At 35.0% G+C, this 17,783-nt stretch overlaps 1 protein-coding gene and 1 long non-coding RNA gene across 29 annotated transcripts in view; one reads left to right on the top strand and one right to left on the bottom strand.

The window, feature by feature from the left end:
- MBD5 (methyl-CpG binding domain protein 5) overlaps positions 1 to 17,783 on the bottom strand; it is a 416,685-nt gene that overhangs the window by 90,915 nt on the left and 307,987 nt on the right. The gene's annotated exons all lie outside the window — the stretch shown is intronic.
- LOC138918764 (uncharacterized) lies at positions 2,846 to 17,417 on the top strand. Its single transcript, XR_011428488.1, has 3 exons — positions 2,846 to 3,032; positions 10,260 to 10,343; positions 13,141 to 17,417. It is a non-coding gene; the product is annotated as an uncharacterized lncRNA (long non-coding RNA).

The following is a 17,783-nucleotide window of genomic DNA, read 5'->3' as shown; positions in this document are numbered from 1 at the left end:
GGACGTCTAGGATGGAAATGGGAGTTCTGGAATAAACAGTTTATAAATGACAGTTGAAACTAAAACTGGAGAGAATTAGGGTAAAAAGAGTAGTGTGTAAATATGAAATCTTGAGAAAATCAACATTTTCAGTGCGGGGGGGGGGGGGGGGGTTGCGGCACAGGGAAAGCCCACAAAAAGAAAAAGAGCAAGAGTAGTCAAAAGGTTATAAGCAATACCATGGAAGTGTAGATTCACAGAAACCAAGGGAGTAGAATATCTGTAGAAGAAAGTTGCCATGAATGTCAAATACTGACAAAAGAGCAGTGAAATTAGAACTGAAAAATTTCCACTAGCTATGGCAGTTAGAAGATTAATGGTGCCCTTGATGAGAACAGTTCCAGGAATACAATAAAAGAGGAAGCCTGGGGGCTAGCCCTGTGGCGGAGCGGTTAAGTTCCTGAGCGCTCAGCTTGTGCGGTAGCCCAGGGTTTCCCCAGTTTGGATCCTGGGCACGGACATGGCACTGCTCATCAGGCCATGCTTAGGCAGCATCCCACATAGCGCAACCAGAGGCACTCACAACTAGAGTATACAACTATGTACTGGGGGGCTTTGGGGAGAAGAAGAAGGAGAAGAAAAAAAAAGGAAGATTGGCAACAGATGTTAGCTCAGGTGCCAATCTTTAAAAAAGAAAAAGAAAAAAGAGAAAGCCCGCTTTCAATGGGATGAGAAGTTAATGAGAGACGAGGATGTGAACATAGCACTACCACTTTTTAGAGTACAAGGGATGCGGTGAAAAAGAGAATGAGTTCATGGTAGCTAAATGAGAAAAGGACCGAAAGAGGATTTCTTTTTTAGAGTGACAAAACTAAATAAAATTAAAGTATGAGGAGAAGGCACTAATGGAGTGAAACTGAATATATACGAATGAGAGGACTATCAGAAATGACTGGAGTTTGTTCTACCAATATGTCCCAAAGGGAATATCTCTTGCCCACCGCCCCTGTCCATCACAGCACAGGTTATATGGTGTGGTTCTTCACTCTTCAATACAGGTGATTGACTAATGATAGGCACATAGGTTGGTTAATGACCTGTTACCTATTATGAAAAGATGAGTTGACAAATTGGATTCTCTTTGTTAGGAGGATGAACTAAGAAATATGGAAATAATTGGCTGATTAGTGGTGGAAACTCAGATGAAAGGGTAGTGATATGAAAAGATAATGCAGGGTCAGCCCTGGTGGCCTGGGTTCACTTCCCAGGCATGGACCTATACCACTTGTCTATCAGTGACCATGCTGTGGTGGTGGCTTGCATACAAAATAGAGGAAGACTGGCAACAGATGTTAGGGCAAATCTTCCTCAGCAAAAAATAAAAAATAAAAATAAATGTAGTAGTAATGAGCCATGTTAAAGCTGAAGTTATAGAAAACAAAAACCATGAGTGGCTAAAGGAAGCATCTATAAGGTAGAGCATGAGGAAGCTAGCTTTTACAGAAAGAGAAGAGAACAGAAACTGTGGAGAGAAGCACAGGTTCCATGAGAGACGATATCTAAAGAAGAAAGAGAGAGAGAGAGAACAAGCTGCCTTGGTGTCTGATAGCTTTCCAGTTATGGTCCACTGGCATCCTTACATGAACTCCTCTTTTCTCTTAACATGAATGGGTTTCTGTTCCTTGCACCCCAATCTCTAACACTAAGACAAGGACTAAAAGCAAAGCCATGGAAGAGATAGGAAAGGAAAAGTCAAAGTGGAAAGGGTTGACCTTAACTAGGAAGGGAAAATCCTATCCTCAGTAGTCTTAGGAAAGAAAGTAAGAACGAGTGGTGATGCAGCAGTCAAAAGGAAGTTTACAGCTCAAACACATCTATCAAGAAACAAAAAACGTTACAATCAAATGAGTTAAGCATCCAACTAAAGAAGGTGGAAAAGAGCACAGAGCAAGCTCAAAAAAACAAGAAGGTAGGAAATAATAAATAAAAGGGCAGATGATGGAGAACAACATCAACAACCACAATAATAACAAACAACAAAGAATAGCGCACCAAAAGCTGATTACTTGAAAAGATTAATAAGATAAGCAGACTTCTGGCAAGACCTGAAAAAGACAGAAGAGAGAATGGACAAACAAAAAATACAGAATGAAAAGGGGAAATAACTATAGATACTACAGAGATTAAAAAAGTAAGAATGAGTATTATGAACAACGATATATAAAATATTTGAAAATAGAGATGAAATGGATAAATTCCTAGGAAAATACAAAATATCTCAATTTTTATAAGAAGAAATAAAGAACTTGAATAAGTAATAAAGAAATTGAAGCAATAGTCAAAGATTACCCTTTTAAGAAACCCCAGGACCAGATGGTTTTGCAAGTAGGTTCTTCCAAATTCTCAAGATAATGTTAATTCCTATTTCATGTAAGTTGTTCCAGAAAATATAAAAAGAGCAAAAGCAAATTCAAGTTATTTATGAAACTAATACAATCTTGATCTCAATACAAGATAAAAATAATACTGCAAAAAACAATCTAGCTGCAAGGTAAATTTAGTATGGCAGAAAACAAGAATAAGACCTTATATTTTTATTGGTGCAAAAATGCATTTGCTATTTGTAAAATCTTAAATCAGGAGATTTGTAACATAAAGCAGTAAAAGGTGTAAATAATAACTAGACTGTAATAATAAGTCAACACTGCTTAAATATCTACCTTGTAGTTATAAGCATGACCTTTTCCTTCCGATTCAAAACTACAACGTATCCACAGTGTTTCTCAACAACTCCTCTTTTTACTCCAGTCTGCCAACCTCCCACCCCCTGCCAGTGTATTGTGTCACTGCTACTAATCCCTCAGGTGTGTTAAGGTTCAACATGAAGACCAAGAGTATCTGCTCTGTCTCCAATCCATGTGGGAGGAGGCTGGACTTTCTCTTTCAAAGTTGGTGAACTTCAGGCTGAGAAGGTCAGACTTCCCAAGCCAGGAAAAAAGTGAGAAGACAGAGTTCCGAACAACGAAATGTCTGCTATTGGTTCCCCAAATCTGGTACGTCTGATTAACTTGAGTTAGGACGATTTAGAAGCACTGGTTTATAGCACATAGGAATCAATGAAATTAGCAGTCTGTTGTTTTCATTTTTGAGTGCACACTCTCCTTCTTCTTACGGTTTCAACATCTACTCCCTGCTAACCTGTGAAGATGACTGAACACTAGAGACGTCTTTGGAAAAGCAAGGTGTCAATCACAGACCACGTCGATTTTCTGTTTTGTTATTTATTTGCAGGGGAACACAAAAGTCTGGGCAATGTATTGTTTATTTTCCTTAATCTCAGACTTTTGACTCTGGAGGTGATTTATTTCTTTACATTGCATTATAGAGGTTGAAGAGGAGATTCTGAAACCTAAGGAAACAGATTACGTGGACCTAAATTTAAAAGATTAGATAGGAATATTTCCCCACAGGATCGCCAAACTTCTTAATTCTCTAACGTAGGAGGGTAGTTTCCTTTTTCCTTTATCCAGAAACTCTTGCAGGAGTGAGAGCTGAATAATTTGTTAGAAAGCCTTTATTTTTAGCTCTCTTGGTCTCCATATAAGAAAAAGAATATCAAAAGGCCTGTGGCCTATAATGTTTCTGGAACTAACTAAATCCCAGTGATGCAGAGCTAAAAGAAATATACTGTAACTCCTAGTAAGAATTACAAGCTATATTTAAGAGGCTGAAAGGCAGTGAACTTTTTTAAACTTAGTTTTAAACTGTTCAAATTTGCAATTACATTGAATGAAGGAATGGAAGTGAATCTTTGCTTGTTACCACTATCCCCTAAATTAATATTGGACTAAAATATTTCTTTAAAGAAATCAAGAGATAATATTTCCTAAACTTGTAGCAAGAATGAATGGGACAGATTTTAAAAGTGCTGTCTGTCCTCCAGGGCTGACAGATAAACATAGGGCAGCCATAGGCTGTGCAGGATGAAGAGAAGTTCCCCAGGTAAACTAGTTTAGGGAAACTGTTTAGCACAGAGCCAGAGCTAAGTCTGGTTCTCCTTGGTTTAAGTTGCTGTTTGATTTAAACAAAGATTTAAAAGAGCTGTAACACAGATATAATACTTTAGGTCAAACACACCTAAAAAGGCACGGAACAAAGCTCTTTCAGTACTCAGGCTATGGTGTATGTCAGTGCTTCTCAAACTGCAGAGTGCTTAAGTTTAAGTTTTTAACCAGTGTTGCTTGTTAAAATGCAGATGTCCATGCCAGACTGAAGATATTCTGATTGAGAAGCTATAGTGTAGCATTTAGGCATCTGTATTTTTAACAAGCATCTCCAGGTAATTTTGGTAGAAGTAGAATTCTAGATACAACATATTAAAAAACACTGGTCTATAATATAAAAAAGAAATAGAGTATTTGGCAGTTTCCCAATTGATTTTGTTAATAAAAGCGAGTCAAATCCCATAACAAAGATTTGGACTTTGGATTCATGCTATGTCACTGTGTATTGTCTACACTGCTCTTATTATAGAAACAACCATGGCAATAAGGAAATGTAATATCATTTCTTCCAGAGAACCCATTCTAGTATGAACTGTGTCTACGTTATTAGAAAAAGACATTTGCAATAAGCAGCACTGCTATTATATTCAGGAAAAAACCAATGAAGTAATTTCTACTTTGTGAGAAAAAAGTAAAACAAAAATTTACATAATGTAGTATACCAGACTGAGGAAAGCTACAGCAAAGAATCATTAAATGTTTCATTTGTTTTTCAATAACTCAACACAAGTCAGAGAGAACAGAAAAAAACTGGATACATACAAACGTCAACAGAAACACTCTTTTATAGCACACATGTTCTATATCTGCATCTCTTAAGGAACAAATGGAAAACCTAAGACAAATGTTTATTAATTTATCTATTTTCAGAACAATGATTTGTAAATATTTGTTTTTATCTGACAACTTTATCAATATATCTCTTAGCTTTTAGGCTATTAAGCTTTGACAAGATACAGAATTGAAGAAATATGCCTGTTGTAAAAATATCTGGAAGCTTCCATTAATTCTTTCTTATGTGCTTTCTAAAATCAGGCAGATGAACACATTAGACGGAATTACTGTCTGCTGATAAGAAACCCGTTCCTTGTTTTAGGTGACCCCCAAAGTACATTACTTGTGAAATATATGATGACAAAAGAAAAGCATTCTTTTTTTTTTTTTTTTTTGAGGAAGATTAGCCCTGAGCTAACTACTGCCAATCCTCCTCTTTTTGCCGAGGAAGCCTGGCCCTGAGCTAACATCGTGCCCATCTTCCTCTACTTTATACGTGGGATGCCAAACGGTGCCATGTCCCCACCCGGGATCCGAACCGGCAAACCCAGGCCGCTGAGAAGTGGAACGTGCGAACTTAACCGCTGCGCCGCTGGGCTGGCCCCAGAAAAGCATTCTAGAGTCAAAATTACTTTCAGGCAGGAAAAGAGATTTTAATAGTATAAGATACATTAAATCATCTGAGTATTTGCTAAAATTCCTCATATTCAATGCAGAGAAATATTAAGTCATTATCATTCAGTCTGAGCAAAGCAAGAATATGTCAAAAAAATAGCTGCCCTGCAAATTAAACCTGTAAATTTTTTTTGTTTTTTGTGTTAAAGTATAAACTCATGTGATAAAACTATTTTTAGATACGGATTTTTTTTTCCTAGTAAGTACTGTTCTTTAACATTGTTTTCTGAAACACGCAAAAAATAATCAACATTTCTCTAACCCCTTTATGAAAGAAAAACATACTTTGAAATATAACTTGAGACTATCTAAGATTAAGAAAAATTTTCAGAAACCTTAGAACGTTTTCTTCTCTGGTCTTTTCCACTGTTAGGTTTATTAAAGAGTTCTAGGAGTTTCAATTCACTGGCTTGAATTGTAGAGTTTATAGACCTATGCAGAGTGATTTGTGAATACGCCTGTTAAAGGATGTAACCCTTCCTATCCTAATCAGGCCCTTTTGCTTGCTTTTCTTAGAGAAATATGAAAAGGAATTCCAAAAGAGGTTAATATCAAGAACTTCTGAACACAAAAAGGATGAGTGCAGGGTGCACATTCTATTTAAATTTCTTTTCTTTTTTTAAAATATTTGATTGCATGATCTTTATTTATTTATTTACTTACTTTTGAGGAAGATTAGCCCTGAGCTAACATCTGCTGCCAATCCTCCTCCTTTTGCTGAGGAAGTCTGGCCCTGAGCTAACATCCATGCCCATCTTCCTCTACTTTATATGTGGGATGCCTACCACAGCATGGCTTGTCAAGCAGTGCCATGTCCACACCCAGGATCTGAACCGGTGAACCCTGGGCCGCCGAAGCAGAAAGTTCGAACTTAACTGCTGCGCCACCAGGCCAGCCCCTATTTAAATTTCTTAATTAAAAATTGCTGTTATGGACTGAATTGAGTTGCCCTAAAACTCATATGTTGAAGCTCAACTCCCACCCTCAACATAATTGTATTTGGAAATAGGGTCTTTTAGGAGGTAATTAAGGTTAAATGAGGTCAATAGGGTGGGGTCCTAATTCAAAAGACTACTGTCCTTACAAGAGGAAGAGACAACCTGGGTGGGAGGGCACAGAAAAAGCCATGTGAGCACACAGTGAGAAGGCAGCCATCTGAAAACCAAGGAGAGAGGGTCAGGCAGGATAAAGTAAATATGCCAACACCTTATCTTGGACTTTTAGCCTCCAGAACTGTGAGAAGATACATCTCTGTTGTGTAAACCATCCAGTCTGTGGTAGTTTGTTATGGCAGACTTAGAAAACTAATATAATCATATTATCTATATAATACGTATGTAACATACATATGTTATAAAGCATAATAATAAAATAAATGCCCATGAACACATACTAACTCTCTAATCTCAAACTCCCTGTCATAGAGAGAATCATTATCCTAAATTTTGTATTCATCATTCCTTTGCTTTGGAAAAAAAGTTTGATCACATATTTAGGTATCTCAAAATGATATATTTTGTTCAGTTGGTCAAGTTTTCTATTCCTCTGCCAATACTACACTTTCTTAAATTCTACATCTTTACAACAAATCTCATTATCTGACAGAGCAAATCCATTCATCGTATTCTTCTTTAGGAGTCTGTTGGCTATTCTAGGCTCTTTGCTTTTCCATATAAAATTTAGACCCAAGTAGAGTTCCTCAAAAATCTTGTTGAGAGTTTTCACTGGAATCACATTGATTTAAGAATCAATTTAGAAAAAACTGACATCAAGACTATATTGAGTCTAATGTACCAGTGCAACTCTCCATTTAGATCTCTAATGTTGCTCAATAAAGTTTATAGTTTTTCCATAGAGACCCTGCAAACTTTATTTCTGCGTACTTTAAGTCCCTGTGATTCTAGTAAATAGTATCTTTTCTAACTTTTTGTACATTAGAAATGCAACTTATTATTACTTTTTTTGTGAGGAAGATAGGCCCTGAGCTAACATCTGTTGCCAATCTTCCTTTTTTTTGCTGGAGGAAGAGTTTCGCTGAGCTAACACCTGTGCCGATCTTCCTCTATTTTATGTGGGAGGCTGCCACAGTGTGGCTTGACGAGTGGTGCTAGGTCTCCACCAGAGATCTGAGCCTGCGAACACGGGGCTACCAAAGCAGAGCATATAAACTTAACCACTGGAGCGCGTGAACTTAACCACTACACCACCAGGCTGGCCACATAAATACAACTTATATTTTAACATTGATTTTATAGTCAGTTACCTTGCTAAACTCTAGTTTACCTGTAAATTATTTTCAGTATTACATGTAGACAATCATGTCATCTACAAATGAAGGCAGTTTTATTTCTTCCTTTCAAATGCTTATACTTGATATTTCTTTTCTCTTCTTCCTGTGGGGACTCTGACTTCCACTACAATATTAAATTGTCTTGTTCCAATTTTAAAGAAAATGCTTCTAGTATTTCATTTGTAAGAAGATATTTGCTGCATATTCTTGATAGATAACATTTATCAAGTTAGGGAATCTTCCCTTCTTTTCTAATTTTGCTAAGAGGTCCTCTCCACCCCATGAATGAGTCAGAGAAGTTTTTAAAAAATCTATTGAGATGACCATGCTTCTCCTTTAATCTAACATGCTAAATGACATACAAAGATTTTTTTTCTCCTTAATGTTAAACCACACTTACATTCTTTTGATGCCCTTCTTGATCATGATGCATTTTCTTTTTTTATACATTGCTGTATTCAGTTTGCTAACGTTTTAAGATTTAATATTAACATTCATGAGTGAGAGTGAATTGTACTTTTACTTTTTCTTGCTGTCTTTGGTTTGGATATTAAGGTTTTGATATAGATGTATATTGCAGAGTTTGGGGCTATTTCTTCTTCTATTCTCTGGAAGAGTAAGTTTAAAATGACCTGTATTTAAAAGGTCAGAGGTCAGTTGTAACTGTGGGGCTAGTTTTTGGGATTTTTTATGAGATGGTTTTAACAAAAGATTTAATTCTTTAATGGTTACAGGATTATCTTGGATTTCAGCTTTTGCTTGAGTCACTTCTGGTATGGCATAATTCTTAGGAGTTTGTACATTTCACTTAAGTTTTTATTAATTTTCAGCATAAAGTTGTTCATAGTATCCTCTTATCTTAAATCTCTAGTTGATTTGTAGTTGTGTATCCTTTTTTTACTCAGAATATCATTTATTTCTGCTTTTTCTCTTTAATTTTTAACTGATTAAACTTCCAGAAGGTTATCTATTTTATAGATCTTTTAAAAGATCTGTAAAATTTCAGGCTTCATTGATCCCACCTGCTAAATGTATGTTTTCCTTTTCATCAATTTCTGTTGTTTGTTACCTCACTTCCTACTTTTTCTTTTTTTACAAAAAGCTGTTGTTCCTTTTCTAACTCATTAAATTGGAAGCCAGGCCATTAATTTTCAGTGTCCCGCCTTTTCTAATGTAAGCATTTAAGGCTATGTAGCCTATAAATTTGAAATGTTTAGTTTTTGTCCAGTTAAAAGTATTTCTTTTTTGGTTCATAAGTTATTCAAAGGTCCTTTTTAAAATAAATGTCCAAATGTATAATCATTTAAAAATTTGTTTTGGTATCAACTATTATTTATATGTCAGAAGATGTGGTTTGTAAGACAATTCTTTGAAATTTGCTGACATTTTAAGGTAAAAATATTGTCAATTTTTTGTAAATGATTAATCACTCGACAAGAATACATATTCTGTAATTTTTGGGTGTACAACTCTATACAGACAAATGTATGTTAAAATTGTTATGATATTAAATCGATCAATTTCTTCCCTTAATTTTACTGAATTTTAATATTTTAAAATGTTTTGAGGCTATGTTATTATGGGTATAGAAGCTTAATATTTTATATCTTTCTAGTGAACTGAACCATTCATTATTATGTATTGGCTCTCCTTATCTCTAGTCATGCTTGGCACATCAAAATTGATGCCCTAGCTTTTGTTTGTTTGGTGTTTGCCCAGCATAAGTTTTTACTATCCTTTTATTTTCAACCTTTTCATGTCTTTATATTTTCAGAATGTCACTGGTTATGACTGCCAATGTATTTAGACTTCTTTCAAGTATCTTACCTTTTGCTTTCCATTTGCCCTACTTCTTCTACGCCTAAAAAAAATCTGTCTTCTAGCCTTAAAATATTAACTGGTGTAGTTTTCATTTGTTTGAAACTTATTCCATTTTCTCCTTTCTATTGGATTGGACAACATATACTTCTTTTATATTCTTTTAGTGGGTTACCTTGGAAATTTTATGATGTATACTGATAATCCTTGCTGTATCCCTCCCCAGGTTTTCATGGTATTGTTGCCCAACATTATATTTTTGTCATTTTATCCAACTCCTGAAACTTTAAATAATAATATCTGTTATTATTAGTAGTGGTAATAGTATTTCATACAGATTTTAGTGAGTTTAGTCCTGCTTGCCAATTTTTTCATTCATTTCCTTCTATTTTCCTTTGGAATTATTTTCCTTTTTTCTGTCATTTTACTGATTTCTCAATTAATCATTTCCTTTTAGAAGTTCCTTTAGTTTATGTCTGTTGGTGGTAAACCGTTTTTGGTTATCTATCATTTTTACAAACTTGGCTTAAAAGAAAGTTTTACCAGGCACCCAATTTTAGGTTGACAAATATTTTCTCTCTTTAAAAATATTCCATTGATTTCTAGTTTCCATTGTTGCTGTTGAGAAGTCTGTTGTTCATTTTGTTATTTCTTTTCAGGTGATTTGTGTTATTTCCCCTCAGGCTGCTTTTCGAGTCTTTTCCTGTTTTTGATGTCCTGCAGTTTTACCACACAATCTCAAGGTCTGGATTTCTTTTCATTTCCTCTTGCTTATTATACACTGTGATTGTGCTCTCTGTAACTCCTGCTTATCATTCCTGGAAAATTACCAGTTATTAGCTCTTTAAATATTGCCTGTCCTTCATTTCCTCTATTTTCTCAGTAGGAGTCTTTGATTAGTCTCAGAATTTCACGTTTTAGCCTATAAATCTCTACCTTTATTTCATATATTTGTCTTTCTCTGCTGTATTTTGTCATTTTCAAACATCTCTTCCAATCCACTAATTCTCTCTTCAGCTGTATGCAAACTGATATATAATCCACTCTGCCAAGTACTTGTCTGTTTCTGCTTAAAGCCCTCATTCCCACTCTTCTATGCTCTGCTTTTTATTGTATGAGGTGAGGAGTTTGCAAATGGCTGGATTCTCTGACAAGTTTCCTACTAAATCCTTTCCAAAAGAGGCACCAGTGGGAGATTATAAGGTGCTATTGGGGCAGTAGGGATAAGGTGATTCTGGAACACATCAGTTTGAGAAGCAGCAATAACTTTTGATAATTCCAGCTCTGGTTGAGACACTTTGGTGGAGCGAAAAGTGACTGTAACAGCATCTCAGTGGGTTTAGGCCTATAGACTCCAACCAAGGAATGTTAGCAGCTTCTGAGCTCTGGACATTACTCCTTTTTCCTTTTTATTTGCTCTGCCAGTTATCCTCTCTTTGGTCTTTCTGGTCCTTTTTAATAACCTGTGTAACCAATTCCTTGTATTAAATGGTTTCTGTTTAAAGTAATTAGAATAGTTTCTGTTTTCCCTGACTAGATACTGACTAATACATCTACCCATTAATGATTTCTTTGTCATTTTGACAATTATATTTTCAATTCTTCTAAGTTTAGTTCTGCTGTATTATTTTTTTAAACATTTCAGATTTGCTTCTATATATTCCATATTAGCTAACTTCAATATCTGCATCTTGGAGTGTCTATATAATTTGCCATTTCTGCTAACTCGCACTTATGGTGGCTTATTTCCTTATGTGTTTGCTTGACTTTGACTATGAACTCATATTTGGTTGACATAATCTGTAAACAAAACAAAACAAGAGGGAAAAAGCCCACCTGGAGGATTTAAATGAGAATTATTTCTTCCAGCTTCCCCATCTTGCTATTGGCCTACAGCTTTCTTTTCGGTTAAGTATTATTATTTTAACTTGTCATTAAGACAGCCCCACCTGTCTTGTATGTTTATTGCTCAAGCTTTAGTTTCAGTCCAAATTTTTTTTCTTCCCTTGCTTGTTAAGATTTTGTTTCTACCCATGGAACCTAGCAATGAAATAACATTACGTTTTATTCAGGATTTGGGTGTTTTGTATTAAAACAGCCTTTGAGAGTAATCTGTTATACTGCTGGAAATGGATATCTTCATACTGCTTTTCTACTTATTCTACTTCTGTGCTATTTGAATATTTTCAAATAGTATTATTTTTACAATAAAATTCTAGTTTCTAAAAAGATTTAATGTAGTAATGCAGTTTAGCAAGAACGTATTATATCATTTTTCTTTACAATTAAATATTTCATTTAAATCTAACAATAAATAATAAACTATGAAAATCAATTATTATGTTTAATATAATATTTTTATATGATGTATCTTAATCTCTCCAAATTCTTTTCATTTGGTGTGATAAAATGTAAAAATTCAATCTCACTAATATTAAAAATAGGAAGATGAAAGCCACAAAAATTTGTTACTTTTTAAACAGGTCAACAGATAGCCAATAACTACATGTTTGTAATTACCTAATCACACATTTGTAAATAAATATTTTTCCTACATAGATTATTAAAATATATCTAAGCTCTACTAAATTCGAAGTGAATTTTAATTAGAATATGGACCCTATGGAGATACATTAAGATAAAATTAGCCAAAATTAACAAATAAAAAATGCATTGATTAGAATTAGTGTGTTATTTCAGACAGAATAAGATAAACATTTCTCTCTCTCTCTTTTTTAATAATAGAAAAACCCTAAGTATTTCTGGTAAGGAATAAAAAGTTCTCTCTAACACAGCTGATGAGCTATATATGATATAGTATAAAAACTGAAACTACCCTGATAAAAAGCTGAATTATTTATTCACCTTAAAAGCAACATGAAAAGAAATTTAATCATGCCTTCATACTTACAAAGCTATAACTTATTAAGCAGTAAAAGAAATACTTAAAATAAAGAAATTACTGTTACTCTTCACTTTTGGAAAGCCATGCTCCTAAACTCTTAAAACAGGTTAGCAAATTTGGAGGTTAATTTGAAAAAGTAGCAATATGATTCAGGTCAACTTTGAAATTAAGCAGGAAACCAAATGCCGTTAAACTGATTTTTCACTATTTTATTTTTGCTTAGAATAGTTAAGGATTAATATATAAAACCATTTTACTCACAAAAATTATCATTTTTTAAGGAGTGAAAATATATATAAATTAATGAATATTGTAGAATGCATTAAAAGAAAAAGGCGATTTATATGGCTTATCTATAGTTCCTCGCTTATGTTCTGAATTACAAAGGGGAATACAGGAAGGTCTTTTTCAAGAGGCTCAACCCCAAATCTTGACTATATAATAGCTAATTTCTATACTGTGGGAACATCTTTCCAAGTAAATTTAATGTGATGACAAAATTGATACTTTAATTTCATTTGTTCCCATGATAACTTCAAGAAATATGTACTCACTCAATTCACCAAATTTCTGAAGCCCAAAGTTTAACTTCAAAATATGAACTAACTTTCCTTCTCCTCCCTTGCTTCCTATAGGTACCCGGTGATCCTATAGAAGCACAGAGAGGATGCAGAATATTTACAATGTACAGAAGGGGCAGAAGACAAAGCAAAAGGGAAGAGTTGGAGGAAGCAAGTGAATTACCGGAGGACTACAAAGCAAAGATAATTTTTCAACCTTCTTTCTAGATTTATATAATTTCTTACATGTTGATGAAAAGGATTTAGGGGAAGCAGTGAGAGACATATAACTACAACATCAATGGTCAGACTGTAAGGTAGCATCTATTAGTTCATAAGTTGTCCATTAAGCAAAGACATAGTTGCATCTTAGTGGCTTTCAACTGGCAGTGATTTTGTACTCCAGGGGACATCTGTCAATTTTTTTTTTTTTTTTTTTTTGAGGAAGATTAGCCCTGAGCTAACTACTGCCAATCGTCCTCTTTTTGCTGAGGAAGACTGGCCCTGAGCTAACATCCATGCCCATCTTCCTCTACTTCTTTTTATATGTGGGACGGCTACCATAGCATGGCGTGCCAAGTGGTGCCATGTCTGCACCTGGGATCCGAACCAGTGAATCCAGGGCTGCCGAAGCAGAACATGCGAACTTAACCACTGCACCACCGGGCTGGCCCCTGTCAATGTTTGAAGACAATTTCGATTATCATTATGTGTGAATCTGTGTGTGTGTGCACTACTGGCATCTGGTGGGTAGAGGCTAGAGATACTGCTAAACATCCTACAATGCATAGAAAAGCCCCCAACAACAAAGAATTATCCGTTCCAAAATGCCAGTAGTGCTGAGGGTGAGAAACCCCACCTTACGGGTGCAGGTGTGCTCCTCTCTTTCAGTTCAAGCATGGATGATGGTTAGAGGAGCCAACACTTGGTAGAAGTGATTCACTAAGAGAAGAATTTGGATGCTTACTGAGGACAAAAATTGGGATGAATTTTCCAGAGAAAGACAATGATCTGTATCTGACCTCTAGAAATTTTAAATGATGCAATGAAGATTTAAAATGAAAAATAATCCAGTTCACTGTCATCTGTGGACATCGGTCATCTGTGGTTGCCAACAAAGTTTTGAACACTTTCTTTACATGTGTTAGTTTTCTACAGTATGATTCCAGTCTTCTTAAGGCGGAAATCAGTACATTAGCATTCTCCCAACTGTCTTACAGATAGGCAGTACCTTAGGTCCCAGCAATCAAATTCATACAGTGTGATTTGAAAGTTGAATCAAGCAACCTGATGACGCAACTCTTCTTGGAGAACTTGATATGCTGTTGGAGATAGCAGGTTTTGGGGGATGACAGTGGTGTTCAGACTGATGCATCATATATGCTGGGTGCCAATGGAAATAGTGTCTTTGCTAGAGAAGCTCCTGGAATGCTTGTGCAATGTTATTGACTGGGTAATTTCAGAGCTGGCTCTCTGGTTCTGCTGAGGTCTGTTAGCTACCTAATTAATACCTTTTAACATGTCTCTTCTATTGTTAAACTGGCCAGAGAAGATATTTGTAACAGAATGTTGACTGATACAAAAATATATGATTTAAAAATATATCTTCCCTATATTGTTTTGTTACTAATAAAGTTACTAAAGATTCAGCAGTAGGCCTAACACATGCTATTAAACCATGGTGTTTTGGAGCTGGTGCTTATAGAATTTTCATTAACAACATGTATTATACTTTGGAAAGGATGTGAAAATAAAAGTGCAAGGCTGTGGCATTCAGGATCAATATGTAATATAATATTCGTACACAGCAGGCATTAAATAATGTTAGCTAAGAGGTTAACTTGAATTCAATAAAATCAGTATAATGGAATAGTGATTAAGTATTTAAAATAGTATTGTTTTCTAATGTTAAAAAAAAAGTACAAGCAGGAGTAAAAGAAAGGCACCAAAATGGAAGTATAGTCATACGAATGTATGACAGAAAGGAAGCCAAACATGATAATTAAAGAGGACAGTATAATCTGTGTTATTATTATTATTTTGTTTCTGCTGTACCAACTTGCACATCTGCCTGAGAGCTCATCCTCCTCAGTATCCCAGAGTCCTGAGAGGATCTACTCTGTCCCCCACACCTCAACTTCAGGGCAAGGGAACAGACTGGTCACCTTCAGGCTCTCCTATAAGGAGAAAACACTTAAATGGAAGGTCAACAGGGGCTACACCTTCACTTTCTTCTCTTTAATGTCACTTTAAATTTTAGGTTACACTTAGAAAGTGTTCAATAAGCACTTGTTAAGTAATTGTAATTTACGGAGGTTAAAAAAATTTAAAAACCAGGACCTTAGTAAGACTCATAAGAAGAAATACAGAACCTAATCTCATATTGCTTAGTATTGCTCAAGGGTCTTTTACACTGTAAAAAGACAATAGGATGATTGAGAATTGTTAAACATCTACACATATGTTCAGAATTGGTCCATCCTCTATCTGATTTGTAATAAAAAAAATCCATGGACATACGCATGTTCACATGTGTGTCTACACACACACATAGAAAGATGCTTATTTAGTCTGGAAGAAGTAAATAGGCCTGTGTACTAAGATTTGCAACATTCTGGGTGTGGCAAATTGGCATCTAGTAAGTCACTCCAATCCAATTAAATATTTCAGTATATTATATCAGTAATATAATCAGGTAAGCCTAAATTCAACATTTAAAGGGCATGCACTGAAAAAAGAGAGTGTGGAGGAAAGCCAGAAAGTCAATTATAGTTTTATCAATAATTCTAATTAGTAAATATTAAAAAAAAAGGATTGTATTCACCTGATGACTATTGAGAGTATTTTATTTGGTTTGTGTTTTCATTGAGGGTCTTCCAATAAATGTAACTGGTTTCAGTCTCTAAAAGAGGTGACTTGTATGTAGGTAGAAACTTGTCCATTTTTAAATTTAAGCTATTATCAATATTTATGTCATATCAATATCATTAGTTCGAAATTTCAAAATCTTAAAGGTTCTAACATACTTTGGTCCAGAAGTCTTATGGTTTACAAGTATTGGAAAGAGAATGGACGTAATGTATGAGAAATGAAAGCAAAAATGCTATTTGCAAAATCTCTCCTTTCAATAACAAATACAGAAGAATATGCTTGTATTTTTCCCCCTATCAGATACAAATCAATAAGAATTATTACTGTTAGGTCATCATCTGGTTTCTCACTGTAATAAAATGCTATCACTGAACAAGAACTATTATATCCTGAATTGACTGAAATCTACCAAAATCATGAGTGGAAATAAAAAATAAGTAAACAAAATCTTATCAAAGATATTCTCTCCTCTACTCTCTGAAAACTTTGAAGAGTTAAGCCTATTCAAAAAGTAGGCCTGCTTACTTTCCTGTGCTGTTATAGAATTAATATTTCATTTTTCACTAAAGTCTGTTCTTACCAAAGTTAAAATTTAATTTTGTAGTCATATCAACACATAATCTTTTAAAAATTAGATAAGGACTATAAACAGCTAAACTATGTGTTGATTCTAGTATATAACTAAAAGATAAGACGTAAGTCTTCATTACACTGTAGAGAGCTAATTAAAACAACTGCTCAAGGCTTAATTACTTTTCCTCCACCATTCTGCTGGCAGAACTGGTGAAAATCAGAGACAGAATTGTAGAAAATAACGACTGTCCAACATCCCAACTTCAAATGTATGTGACTTTCCATTAAGTCTTTTTGCATGGTATTTAACGATTAAACTCCTCAAACTTCTTGAGCCCACTATATTTTCTTCCACTTAGCTTACTTCATTTAAACTCGTGTTCTCTTTGCCAACATTTCCCATCTTCTTACCTGTCATCTTAATTTCTATATTCCCACTTTTTCTTGTATTTGGAAATCTCCCTCTCTGTTCAAGGCTGTTTCTCCAAATTCATAACTACTACTTTTCAGAAACACTGCATCATAATGCTTTTCCTACTGGTGAGCGCTCATAGTATAACCATGATGTACTGACCTTCACATACAAGGATGAAGGTAATGATCCAACAATCATTAGTAGGTGGTGAGTCTGAGTTGGGTTTCTAGTAGTGAAGAATGGACTTTCATTAATGAACCTGTATTGCTTTTCCTGGGTGCCTCTCAAAGCCAATGGTATGTGTGAGTTGTATGGCCTGAATGAGTCTACACCAGTTAACCATAGAGAGCCCAACAATCAGAAGAAAGACAAATATTTTCTTAGGAAAAAAAATCCTCATTATTATTATTTTAGATGTCTAATGTAAATGACAAGATTGTATTTGTTGTAACATATAGCATATCACAGATATTCAATAAATTGGTACTATTAATGAGACTATTTATCTTTTTATTCCCCCTGCTTCTTCTCCCCAAATCCCTCAGTACATAGTCGTGTATTTTAGTTGTGGGTCTTTCTAGTTGTGGTATGTGGGATACCGCCTCAACGTGGCCTGATGAGTGGTGCCATGTCCGCGCCCAGGATCCGAACAAGTGAAACCATGGGCCGCTGGAGCAGAGTGTGTGAACTTAACCACTGGGCCATGGGGCCGGCCCCTCAAGACTATTTATCTTAAAATAAGCTGAATTGGAGCACAAAATTCACTTCATATTTTTCTAATCCCACCTTTGGTAATCAAAATTAATGACTTCCACAACTACCCAGTAAGGGTTAGGAGCTCTTACTACATACCTCCATG

The sequence above is a fragment of the Equus caballus genome, chromosome 18 (assembly GCF_041296265.1).
Source record: "Equus caballus isolate H_3958 breed thoroughbred chromosome 18, TB-T2T, whole genome shotgun sequence".
Taxonomy (NCBI): Eukaryota; Metazoa; Chordata; class Mammalia; order Perissodactyla; family Equidae; genus Equus; species Equus caballus.
Note: the sequence above shows the minus strand (reverse complement) of the source record. Positions and strands in the feature narration are given on the sequence as shown.